We start from the raw sequence: 14,119 nt of genomic DNA on the forward strand, positions 1-14,119 counted from the left end.
GAGAGATTTTCATCAAAAGCATCTGTAATGGGTCACGGACTTTCCTCTCACCTTTGTTCTGAACTAGAACATCTGGGTAGTAAATGAGGATTTATTAAATAAAATAATAAAAGAGTAGATGATCAAGTGGATGCAATAATTATTAAAAACAACCAGGGTGGGGGGAAGTGGGAGAAAATGAAACATTTTATCCTGCCCATAGATCAAGAAAGGAAGAAAGGACCACTGTGTGATAATTTGTATTACATGCCATACATTAATTATGACAACATGTCTTAGTTTCTTTCATCAAACATTGAATTAAAATTTTGTTTTCTACCCTACAATTCTTTATTTCCACAGCCAACAGAAAGTGATCAATGGCTCTTTATCTCAAGCTTGCGTGAATAAGTCCAGTAAATGAAAAAAAATGTTTTGAAGTAAATTCTTACTGCTTTCCCCTTCACTGGCCTGAATTAAAGGTTAAATTCAATCATCCACTTAAGATGCACTTCTCTCTCCTATAATGAAGAGGTGATGATGAGAAGAAATGCATTAACATATAACAAAGCCCATAATGGCATGTTTCATAAAACATTAACGAATGCTTTCCTTTAACTGGTAATAGACATTTGGCATGATTTCTCATCTCTTTAAGAAATAGGCTACATTAGTCTTAAGGTCACATGACTAAGTGTTCTATAAACTAAGGTACTTATTGCTGCTAAAGCCATTTTTTTTTCCTGATGATTAAAAACAAGAGCTACAGATTAACAATAATTAAATGTATCTTAGAAAAGGTCACTGGTACATGGAAATGGTTAATTATATTGAGATAATAATAGGAAGAAAGTTGAAGAGAATGTATTTTGTCAACCACAAAACTGAGTAAAGCTATCCACACTGGGATATCTACTAATTCAGAGCAATTAAGTAGTTAATTAAAAGTCTGTAATTATCTTAGCCTCTTCATTAAGAACTCTGTACAGATTTCCCAATGTAACTTGTTGGAAACCCTACTTATCTTGGTTATTGGGATTTCGTGAGCAAACTACTTTCAATGTGTTAAGCAAGGGCCTCATTAAAACTTTGCTCAGCCACCCACGGAAGTACAAGTTGATTCCTAAGAGTCTAATACTAATTCTGAGTTCATTGGTAAAGTGTGACTGGAAGGGAATGGAATAGCATGAGTAAGTTTCTAGCTCCCAATTGCCAGGGCAGATGCTCACCCAACTATGCACTGCTAAGGTCTTATTGCTTAGCTATGCAGGTGTCCATTCTTATTGGCTGTGGCATTGTTCTTACTGGTCAGTGCCCATCTTGTATTAGTTTGTAAACATTATCAAGTTCAATTGATCCCCAAATGGATGATTGCCCTTAGGGAAAGCTAGAACCCATGACATAGTACACAACTTCAGGTCAACTTCTTTAGCAATGGCCTGGGAGTTGAGCCTTGCTGTAACTAGGTTAACAGAAAAACCATAGGAATACCAATTTTATCAAGCGATATAGAGAGTATGAAATTAATGGTTATGTGTAACTTCTTAATCCAAGTCTGCATAGAGCAAATACAAATGGTAAGGAATGTAAAGGTAAGTATTTCCCCATGTTTTTCTGACAGATTACAACCTAATGTTTAACAGTATGCATTTCCTTACCAAATGAATGCACTGTGATGTTTTTGATGACCTCATTATAACTGCACATTTAGGTTATTTTGAAATTTTTGCAATTGTAAACAAGCATCATAAACAGTTGTTTGCATAATACTTTCTGCATTTTGGCTTATTCTTCAATCCAGATTTTGCCAACTGGAATGGCTGCATCAATGGGGTGAATTTTTTAAACACCCTGTTACAAATAGTCCTCTTCTCCTTACTTACCATCTCCATACTGATAATGGTGAAGTATATCCGGTTCAGATATTATATAAATACATATATATAAAACATAGCATCTCATAAATGTGAAAAAAAAAAACACACACATATAATTTCATACTTCAAGTAGGGATGGAAACTGGAATTGGGAATTCCAGAGATAATTTAGAGCAATTCATCAGAAAAAAAGGATGCGGACAAGGGCAGGAATATATAATAATATACATGCAGATAATAAGCAGATAAACTTTGCTGAGATGAAGAGAAATAATGGGGCAGCAATGAAAAATCAAAAGCAGATCGAGACCAGACAGAAAAGTATCTTCAATATCATCCAAGACATCTTAGCTGTATTATCTAAGCAATTAGGAGAAAAATCAAGATATCTCAGTATGAAATTGCCATGCAGAAAGATGCTTTTAGAGATCTGTAATTTTTAGATTGTTGGTGGGGTGTGGAATGCAAGTGCTTAAAGATAGAGCAAAATGATGGAAGCTAATGATTTGTCATTAAGAATCTAGAAATACTTTGCTAAGCAAAAGAGAATATGTGTTAAGAACGTTGAATTAAGTGTGATACTTAAAAGTTGACAAGTAATAAAATAAAATAAAATAAAATAAATAGGTAACATTTTAGTAATTACTATGTGTTAGCACTGAGTGAAGTGTTTTACATTTTTAAATCTCATTTAACCTTTCTCAAAACCCTTTATTGTAGGAAATATGATTGCATCAACTTTATAGATGAGGAAACCATAGTTTAGAGAGCATAAATTCTGTATTTCATTCATATTGTAAGTGAAAAAGTCAGGATTTGAACCCAGCTCTACTTGGCTCTAGAGTAGATATATTATATCTTCCTTCAAGTATAGTCACTTTTATGACAAGCATGATTTATTTATTAAGAGAACTTTTAAAAGTCCAGGCAAAAGGGTGTGTGTGGCGGGGGGGGGGGGGGGGGGGGGGGGAGAGACAGGTCCAGGGGAAATGGAAATGAGGGACAGCTGCAAGATAAATTACTGAACTAGTTCCAAAAGGAAGATGAGCATCCAAGAACAACTTCAAACCTTTGAATATGGAATACAAGGAGAGGAGCAGAACCACTAAGAGAAATAGTAAAACCTAGAGAACAAGTTGCTTTCCAGTAATAAAATATATTTTGGTTTAACAACAATAAAACAATATGGGCTCTTTTTAAAGTCCAAGTTTTGTATTCGTATCACTTGAGTCTAGCAATTCCCAAAGTAATGTTAATAGGTGTTAAATGAAGTGTTCCTAAATGGTGGCTTGATCGCATGCTTCTCTTCTTTCTAAGATAAGAATATAAAAAAAAGTAACTAAAATAGATCTTTTGAAGAAGCAATTGAACTACTGTGGGCTCAAAGATATCCAGCTTGAATCATTTAAAATTCCCTAGTTAATAAGATAGTTTACCCACTTCTCCCTTTGTTATTCTTGCCAACTGACAATTCCCAGTCCTGTAAGCCAAAGCCCCATCAACTTTTCACTGCCTTGTTCTTAAATATGAACAGAAAACCAAGAATTTGTAGGCATGCAAGAAAAATTAACATTATGAATACAAAAATAAAACTAACATTAAATACAAAGGAAAGAAGGAAAATGTAAGGAAGGAAGAAGGAAACAAAGAAGGTTGGCAGGACCACTGGGGAAAGTAGTTAATTCAAAGAATAGAAAACATAATAATAAATAAGAAAAAATAATGTTGATAACATAATGATTTTTTAAACTAGAATTATAGAAGCCCATAAGATATTGAATTTTCTTGTTTTAGGTGGAAACCAAATAAAATTAGAATTACAGAACTTAGAAGTAATTGCTTTTGATGTCTTTTGTTGATAGTGTTTGTTTTTAAAAATGTATTCAGGTGAAAGTTAACAGCTTGAGGGCTTTTGACATGAATATTTAATATTAATTTCAGTACCTTTTGAGAAAATCATTGAATAACTATAGCTGTGACACAGCAATAGAGGGTATAGTTTTGATTTAAAGCAGTTTTCTTTATCACAAATTACAAACCTACCTATGTGTTCACAATTCTTCGAGTAAGGTGGCGACTACAGGAAACTTAGCCAAGAACTCCTGGAGAAGCCGAGGATGTATTATATGACCCTCACAGGTGTCTGTTAGAGGCTTCCCATCTACAGGATCTCCAGAGTTCCTCCTAGGACAGCGTGCAGGTACAACAGGTTTCAATGAGATTCGCACAAAGCATTCGCACGAAGTTGCTGAAAGTCACTTGTTATGGGCAATTAATCTATGAAGCAAATTTCCTTTTTACCTTCCAATCATTGTAGCTGTGATATAAAAATCTAGATATGGAATTAGGAGATGGGGATTAAAATTACAGCTGCTTACTATCTGACTCTAAACAAGTCAGTTACCCCTCAGAGCATTTATTTGGTTTCCACCTAAAACAAGAACACAATCTAACTTTGTAGCATAACTTGTTAAAAAATAAATTAAAGATGTAAAAGTATGTATCATGTATTATATTAAATATGTATTTTTACATAGTCATAAGCTAAAATTTCTACATAAAAATAAAAAAATCAAATATAATTTTAACATCATCAAAAAGTGTACATTGTATTTTACTCAAATATTTTATGTACTCTTAAACCATCTATTTTCCTTATTACCACATCGTTTGCAATAGTGTGAAAATATATTGATTCTGTATAATGTTATGTAATACTGACAAATTGTAATAATACGTACAGACTTGGAAAGAGACCTAAGACATCTATAGATAGACTAGACATATTGACATATAGAATTTATGCCTTTTGTATGATAATATATAACATATAGCAATATTCATACAGAGACATGCCTTTATATAGCATACATATAAGATATACCATACATGTAATATGCATGTCACATTTTTATACATATAATATGACTGTGTTGATGTTAAAAACAGAAATGCATGTTAGCTAACTGTCAAAGAGCAGTTATTTCTGAAGACTATAAGGTTGGAGGTAACAAAGAGGGCTTCTTAACTTCTACTCTGTGGGCTTTATACTATTTGAGATAATATTTCATATTGTAAAATAATAATATATTCATGTATTATGTCATTGAAAAGGAGGCCTAATGGTTTTAAATAACCACAGAAAATATACTTTGCATATACAAAAGGATTTTTTAAGCTATAGATTATCCCACCAGGAAAAAAGAAACAAACAAAAACACACAAAGCAAGCCGGTAGGCCACATGGTTTCTCAGGTCCAATGGGTTTGCAGAGTCGAACTGTTGGGGACATAGATTGGAAAAGAGGATTAGCAAGACCAAGGTTAATCCAGTTTTTAGAAGAACATGGGGAACAAGTTTCCTGGAAAGAGAGGATAGGTTAGTTGAATCCCATCTTTATGATTTGAAACAGACTTGCCAGTTGGAGAATCATAACTTATTCTCACCCTTTTTTTTTTTACTTAAAACTTCTGTAGGACACAGTGCATGATAAATGACTCTGTGAAGCCATGGACCTGGGGAGAAAATGAATGGTGTAAGGATAAAGTCCTTACACCATTAGGGTCCATAATGAGGGCCCTATTGAGAAAGCAGGAGGCCAAGATAAGGAAACCAATGAGATGCAGAGAGGCACTGATAAATACAACAGTGTGTAGCTGTTACCTCTTCCAGGCCTGAAAGGGAGGGGAGGTGGAGCCAGGATTTGCAAGGGCTACAGCTGAAAGGGGAGGAGGGGGGGAAAGGGGGCACCTAGCAGGGAATCACAGCCACTGCTGAACTGTGACAGGTAACCTGAGGGATCAGAACTCTCTCTCCTCCGACTCTTGGACTTTTGGCCAATGCCCTCCTTTGGGCCTGTCAGGGCCCAGGTTAGCTGCCAAGAAGTTTCACAATGGCAGGTTGATTATTTTAAAGTAAAATCACTTGAGAAGCAGCAGTGGCAGGAGCTCTCTGACCCTCCTCTGCCTCTCTAAGTGCAGGATACATCTCCCTGCCATAGGTGCCCACCCTGCCCCTGAGGGCTGACAACCTGATCACAGAGTTACAAACCCGGGGTAGAAAAAGCCTATGTAAAGAAACTGCCATGCCTTCACTCATTTACTATCCAAGCCCAAAGCTTGCTTAGAGTCCTTGCTGATGAGCAGAGCATTAACGTTCTTTGTCCTGTTAATTTCTAAAAAAGTATTTATTTGGCTAAAAGGTATTAAAAGGTACCTAATTCAATCATTTAGAGTCATTATATGATCTGAACATCATATTGTGATTTTCCCTTGCACATGCATTAAATTGGGTTTTCTCCTGTTAATCTAGTCTTGTGTCAATTTTATTTTGATGTTAGTCTAGCCCGGAGGTTGGCAAACTTATTAGTCAACAGAGCCAAATATCAACAGCACAATGAATGAAATTTCTTTTGAGAGCCAAATTTTTTAAACTTAAACTTCTAATGCCACTTCTTTAAAATAGACTCGCCCAGGCCGTGGTGTTTTGTGGAAGAGCCACACTCAAGGGGCCAAAGAGCCACATGTGGCTCACGAGCCGCAGTTTGCTGACCACGGGTCTAGCCATAAGGTCTAAAGGAGGGTAAGGAAGGCATGCTCCCCCTCCCCAACAAGCCAAAGGGAAAGTGATAAAAGAATAGTCTGAAAGGGTTGAGGGGATAATCATTTTGAATGTGCTTTCAAAATGAACTGATACTTGGGACATGGATGTGCTATTCTGGCTATATCTGACTTTGCTATTGTAATGTAAATATCACAGGAAACAAAATGCAAAATGAGGTGCACTTAACTATTCAAACTATACTGGAAATGAATGTGTTTAAAAGATGGAAGCAAAGGCTCTGCAAAAGCTAGAATATTTCAGGGAGAATTCACGTCGGTTTTAGCTAGTATAATTGGAAACCATAAAGTGATTCTCCCATCTTTGTCATGAGGCTGAAACAATTTTCAGCTGTCCCATTATCCCCCTGATAAAGAAGATAATATGCAAGCCATGGTTGTACTTTGCAAGGGATTTTTTGTTTTTGTTTTATGGGTAGCAAGACATTGCTTGATTTGAAATTCAAATGATGTCTGTAAAGTAACTCAATAGCCACTCTTCAGGAATCCTAAATACCAGTCAGGAAGATACTTTGTAAATGTCCTTTTTTTGGATTTGAGGAAATGAAAGTTTGAAAATTATTTCATTTTATTGATTAATTTTTAGAAAGCACCCATTATAAATTAAAATATGATCTTATATGACTTTAAATAAACATAAAAATTTTAATATTTTTAAAACAGAAAATAAAAGATTCTTCTCTCAATCTGAATTTCCTTTTCAAATAATGAGTGAATGCTGAGAAGAAACATGCTAATTGATCATACCTTTGTGATGCCCACCAACCAATCAGGAGTGACTATGCAAATGAACCCAACAAAAATGACAGGTCAATTTGCATACACAGGTGCTGAGCAGCGGGGAGGTGGGATGAGCAGCCGAGAGGGGATGGCGACAATGCAGGCATTCCCCACCACCCCAGTTGCTCCAGGCCTCTGGGCAGCATGGGAAGGTGAAAGGTGGCTCTGACCAGAGTGAAGGCAGTGCCAGCAGCCAGAGGAATGAAGGGCCATTCTTCCACGAATCTTTGTGCATCAGGCCTCTAGTTTAATATAATGAACATAAAATAACTAAACTCATTAAGTCAGAACCTTCTCCTAAAGAAGTTTTGAAAAAATGATGGTTCCCTAATTTTAAATCTTACCACATATCATTAAAAATATCATACAGGATAACCACAAAAAAATAAAAATAAAATATCCCAGAGTGCACAACCACATATCTAGAAGACAGAGACTATTAGAATTTCAAGTTATCTCTAAATATCTAAGTGGGCACATAAATAAGACAGACCATTTAGTCCATTCAATTGGCAGGTCAGGAGTGGACTGCACAGAAGACAAGTGATTCATGGGTTCCCCCAGGAGAATACAGCTTACGTCCATTAGGACTGAGCATCTTGAGGAGAGAAACCCTGTGAGTGGATAAACCTGACCTTAGGTCTCAGTCCTAGTATATCAGAACACTGACTGCTGGGTAGCGAAAAGAGAAAAAGAAAAAGGTTGGAGTATGTGAGGGACCAGAGGAGATAGCCCTGGGGAAAAGTTGTTCCTAGGTTTTGGGAAATGAGGCAGGCAATGTAAAAGAGGGGTTTCCCATTGATTAAATGATAAAGTTAGGAAGCAACTAAAGAGAGGGCCCCAAAATATGACTGTTTCTAACAATCAATTGAACAAGTAAGAGCCACAATCAAAAATTTGAAAACTCAGAACCAGGAGATATGTGAAATAAGTGCTGAGTTTAAAATAAATTAAGTAGATAAATAGATACACAGACAAATAAACAAGGTCACCTCAGAAGAAAAAAGGGTTACAAGAACCTCAAAGAAAAACAAATACAACTGAAAGTTAAATAGAAATATTATAGATAATAGGGATAAAATGAGTATAGAATATAAAATTTAACAGAGTGCAGTGAGAGTGATAAAGAGGCAAAGAATATTGTAACATATATAGGCTGTCCCCCCCCCCCAAAAAAAAAAAATGAATACACACTTTTCTATAGATTCCTTTAAATTTTGAAAAGGAAAAGTATGGTAATAAACATACAAAATATGTATACAGTTTTTGGAGTCTATAAAAAAGTATTTATTTGGAACCTGTAAAAAAGAAAATATAAAAAGAAAATTAATATTTGAAACTATAATTCAAGGAAACATTCCTAATAAAAAAAAAACCTGAGTAATCAACTCCTAGATGTTTCCATATTTAATTATTGGACTTTAAAGATAAATAGGAAGTTCTGTGGGCTTCAAACAAGTAAAACCACTTAGAAATCAAACTGTGTTGAAATTAGATTGAGCAACAAAACTATAGAAAGCATTACTACAATAGAGAAATATCTTCAAGAAACTTAAAAATTATTATCTAATGATTTTATATTCAGTTCAGTTTTCTTTGAAGTATCAGGCTATAGGAATAAAAATAGCTATAAACTCTTAAGAATCTATGAACATTCTCAGGCATTTTTTGTGTGGAAGTTACTAGTAGATAAACATTTTTCATCTAAGAGATGATTGAAGAAACTGGCAAAGTCATTGGTAAAAAGCATTTTTTTTTTTTTACTTTGATCACTATTTTATTCTGGTATGTGGCATGGAGCCTAATGTGAAAAACACAAATATGCACACACACACACACACACACACACACACACACACACAACACACAACACATTATATATATATTAATTGACATGTCAGGTGAATTTACATGCATAAATGAAAGAGGAAAACCTTTCCTTTCTCTATGATCTTTCCTTTTTCTTTGCAGATTAAGGGGTGAAAGATAAGGAGATAAGGTTGGGGAGAAGGTATAGGTGAAAAATCAGGACCAGCTGGTAGAACCAAGAGGGAATTAGTAAGTCTATCTTTAAAAAAAAAAAAACTTGTTCAAAAACAGAAATATCTTTGTTGATGATAGGTTTCTTTGAAATGAGACATGTTGGACAAAGGCCAGATGGCCCCCTGTCATGGCTACATTAGAAGGACTTATTGGACTGGTTGGTAGGTTGTCCAGGATAACTCTTATGGTCCTTTCCTGTAATCAGATGTATTTCAAATTACAATTTAAAAAAACAGCTTGGATATAAGATAATTAAGATGTATGAAAAACTCAGTTGGTCAATTTAGTTCATATAATTGATCTTGTATACCAATCCAGAAGAACATCTTAAGCATCAGAACATTTTGCATGAGTTAACGAAGGCCTGAGCAATGAATGAACTGGACTGTACTACCTCCCTTTATAGGCAGCAGTCTTGTTTGCCATTTCCCTAGTGAAATAGCGCTGCACAGCAAGCAGTCCTTCCTATCAACTGGATGCGATTAAATATTTTGTTGAAAATTGACAGGGAACAATGACTTCATAAACTTGACATTTCCTGACCCTAACATCTTTCAAGAGATCTCAAAAAATGCCCTTTGCCATCATAAGTGTTCTAGAGATAAAAGGGAGAGCTGGCTGACAACAAGCTCGACTCACAGTCATTAGTTCTAAATGTTGAGTAATGGGGCAGAACATTTTTTCATCAAGAACATCAGAAGAAATGGTCCCTAAAATATCTACAACATAAGATACTATAAATGAACAATTACCATGAAATAGATAAGCAAAGTGGGCACACATAGGGTGTTTTGTATTGCTGAAGTCTGCTCAAATTTCAGAGGGCATGACATTCCCTTTTTATTTAGGAATGAGCTTATTTATATAAATGTGAGGCTTACCTCATAAAGTCCCTTTTATCTCATATTTCAGGTAAGAAACCTGTCGCCCAGATTGATTAAAGTAGCTTTTGTAAGATCATGTGGAACTTATTAACAGGTCTATTTGTCCTTAGTCCCAGCCCAGTACACTTCTAACTATTATATAGCAATATTCATTAAAAGGTTAATATGGTAATTAAACATGGACATTACAAAGTGGCATATTTCAATATAACAGGGCAAATTGGCCTTGCACATTTAATTACTCTCCTCACCATCTTTCTAACTATGCAAAATCCATAAGGAGATATTTATACCACCTTGGAAACAGAGGAAGAAAGCCAGCTACATGCCAGAAATGGTGAGGGCTCTTAGAAAAATGTAGTGAGGTAGAATGGGGGAGGGCCGACCAACAGTTAAGACATCATGGACAAAGTCCAAGTCTAATGAATACCCAGTAGAAGCTAATGCTGCCAACTTCAGAAGATGGGTGCTTAGGGACAAGGGTGATAGATGGGATGTACACATCAATCCCTGTGCTTCTGAGAGTAGTATTCCAGTGCTGGTGCACAGAGTGCCAGCCAGGGTGGCACTCCCAGCTGCCCCTGTTGTGGGACGAAGCACTATATCTTTGTATGAGGGCATGTATGCTTGTTTGGAATGGGACAGGAGTGCCAGATACTGCCATTCCTATCTTATAGAAGAAAAGAAGTCCTGCAGGTACTGTGGTTTGTAACAATCAACATGGATAGGACAGCTTCAGTACAAAGCCACACTGCTTCCTCCAACGGAGTCTCATTTTTTACTCATCATAGAAAAAAAAATGAATTTGTCACCTGATATCATAATACTATAATTTAAATGTTCCCATTCTCTTCTTTTCTTGGACCCAAATGTTTAAACAGAAATCCAGAACAATCTAATAGGAATCATAGTATAACCATAAACATGAAGTGAGCCACTCAAAGTAAGAAACTTTGTATAGTTATAATCTGTTTTAGAAAAATGGCAAAATAATAATTATTAAAATAAATCAAAAGAAAAGTCAGTATTCTAAAACAAAAGGATGTGCGTGGCCATGGTTGTAGCAGGCACTGAGGTCTGTCATGTTTCCTGGCCAATGGAAATGGGAACTCTAGCCTCGTAACTCAGGTGGTTAGTCCTCAGATCCAGGGAAGAGGGATCCACAGTCAACGCCACAAGAATCTGTTTTGTATTGGCCCAGAAACTAATAGTATGTTATATATGTTTCAAATTTTTAATATGATAAGAACAAATTAGATAAACGGGTAAAAAAAAAGGGGGGGGGAAGAAAAAGCACTTCAATCTATAAACTTTAAAGATTCTCTCTGTTTTTGATTAATTCAATATAAAGATGACCTCTCTTAACAGAATACCCTGAGGTATCTGGTCATCTAATTAACTCCCACTACTTGATTCCTGACTCACAAACTTCTCATAATAACATTGTAGCTTTGCTTGTAAGAAAAAAAAGTGGCTTCTCACATCCATACAACTATTTAGTTTTACACCCTATATAATAAAAGGCTAATATGCAAATCAACCGAATGGCAGAACGACTGGTCACTATGATGCACACTGACCACCAAGGGGAAGATGCTCAACACAGGAGCTGGCCTCTGGTGGTCAGTGTGCTCCCAGAGGGGAAGTGCCACTCAGTCAGAAGCCAGGCTCATGGCTAGTGAGAACAGTGGTGGTGGTAGGAGCCTCTCCTGCCTTCACGGCAGTTGGACATCCTCTGAGGGCTCTGGGACTGTGAGAGGGCACAGATTGGGCTGAGGAATGCCCCTAAATGCACGAATTTCATGCACCAGTGCTCTAGTGTTCTTATAAAGCAGAAATTTGGACCTTTGATTCTATAGGCTGGTGTGGAGGAAGAAGGGATAGGCATATGCATGCATCAATAGAGAGTGACTGAGCATCAATGTTAATGTAACACCCAAATAATTAAATTTGGTAAAGAGATTTATTATGGATACTTGTATTTTTATAAACATTTATTCGTACTATATCATGACAGTGCAATATGTAAAGCAAAAAGGCATTCTTAGGAAATGACTTTACCACACATCCTTCAGTCATTTGCAAACAATTTAAACAAAAGGAAAATACAGAGGGGGGGTGTATATAAATATGCTCCTTAACTATTTTAGAGAAAATAAATTTTAAAGCAAATTAAAAAAATTTTTTTTGACCCTTCAGAAATCAAGTATGTGATCCAGTAACTGTAAGGTGTGACTAGAAAATGAGCCAACTAAATTTAAAATTAATAAACTAGGTCTGTATACATCAACAAAGGATATACTTCAAAAATAAGGGCAAACATTATCATTTATCTTCTATATATATAAAAGGCTAAGTGACCAATGGTCGTACATCTGTCTGACCATCCAACCAACCAACCAACCAGCTGGTACATATGACACGCACTGGCAATTTAGAAATAAATGTTGGCTCGTGCATGCATGATACATATAAAGCTCTTGCTAGCGACAATTGCATGTGTGTGTTTTGATCTGTCATTGTCAATCATGAATTTGGTTGACACTTCTAATATACAGAAAGGGTGAATAGCAATATTAAAATATTTCTTCTAATGAATTTTCTTTCAATGTGCACTAGGTCACTAGTCCTATCTAATAAAAGAATAATATGCAAATTGACCATACCTCAGCTACACCCACAAGCCACACTCACCAATCAATCAGGAGCGAATATGCAAATAAACCCAACCAATATGGCTGCAGCCACAGAGAGCAGGAGGGAGGCTTGGGTCTCCCTGGCAATGGAGGAAGCCAAGCTTTCTGCCTGCCCTTGCTGGCCTTGGCCATGTTTGGAGCCCAGGTGATCAGAGTGAGCTGGGGGTCCCTGCCCAGGGCCCTAGACTTGGCCAGAGGCTTGAGGCCTTTGCCAGGGGCAGAGCTGGGCGATCGGGACCATCTGGGAGTCCCCTGCTGGCGATTGGATCAACTGGGGATCCCCTGCCCAGGGCTGGAGGCTTTAGGCTTTGGCAGGGGTAGAGCCAGAGATCAGAGGAGATAGGTGTGAACTACAGAGGTATTACCTTTTTTGACCACTCATTGGCTAAGCTCCCTGTATGTCACTGATAATATTCTTAGTAACTTGGGTATAAGAATCCAAAAAGGTGGTCTAGGGCTTTTCCACCACACTCCTGGAGAAAAAAACAAAGGTCTGCTGCTGGAGGGCTAAGAAATGTCATATCCTCAGTTTGGCTCAGTGGATAATGCCTATGTTTGCTGACTGCAGGACCTAGGTTAGATTCTGATCAAGGACATGTACCTAAATTGCAGACTCCTCCCTGGCTGGGGCACAGGTCAGGGCTCATGCAGGAGGCAACCAATCAAAGTGTTCCTCTCACTTTGATCTTTCTCTGTCTTTCCCATTCTCTTCCACATTCTCTAAAAGTCAATGAAAACATATACTCAAGTGAAAAAGAAAGAAAGAAAGAAAGAAAGAAAGAAAGAAAGAAAGAAAGAAAGAAAGAAAGAAAGAAAGAAAGAAAGAAAGAAAGGAGAGCATGGGAGGGCAGTTGGGAAGGACCAGGCCTGCAAGGGAGGGGCAGTTGGGGACAATCAAGCCTGCAGGGGAGGGCAGTTAGGGGTGACCAGGCCAGCAGAGGAGGTAAGTTGGGGGCAAACAGGCTGGCAGGGGAACAGTTAGACATCAATTAGGCTGGCATGGGAGTGGTTAGGGAGTTATCAGGCTGGCATGCAGAAGCAGTTAGGAGCAATCAGGCAGGCAGGTAGGCGAGCAGTTGGGAGCTAGCAGTCCTGGATTGTGAGAGGGATGTCAGACTGCCCATCCAATCTGGCACTGAGATCAGGCCTAAACAGGCAGTCGGACATCCCTCTCGGATGCCAGATTAGAGAGGGTGCAGGCTGGGCTGAGGGACAAACACCCCCCCCTCCCCCCATGAACA

This window comes from Pipistrellus hanaki (assembly GCF_964339955.1).
Source record: "Pipistrellus hanaki genome assembly, chromosome: 8".
Taxonomy (NCBI): domain Eukaryota; kingdom Metazoa; phylum Chordata; class Mammalia; order Chiroptera; family Vespertilionidae; genus Pipistrellus; species Pipistrellus hanaki.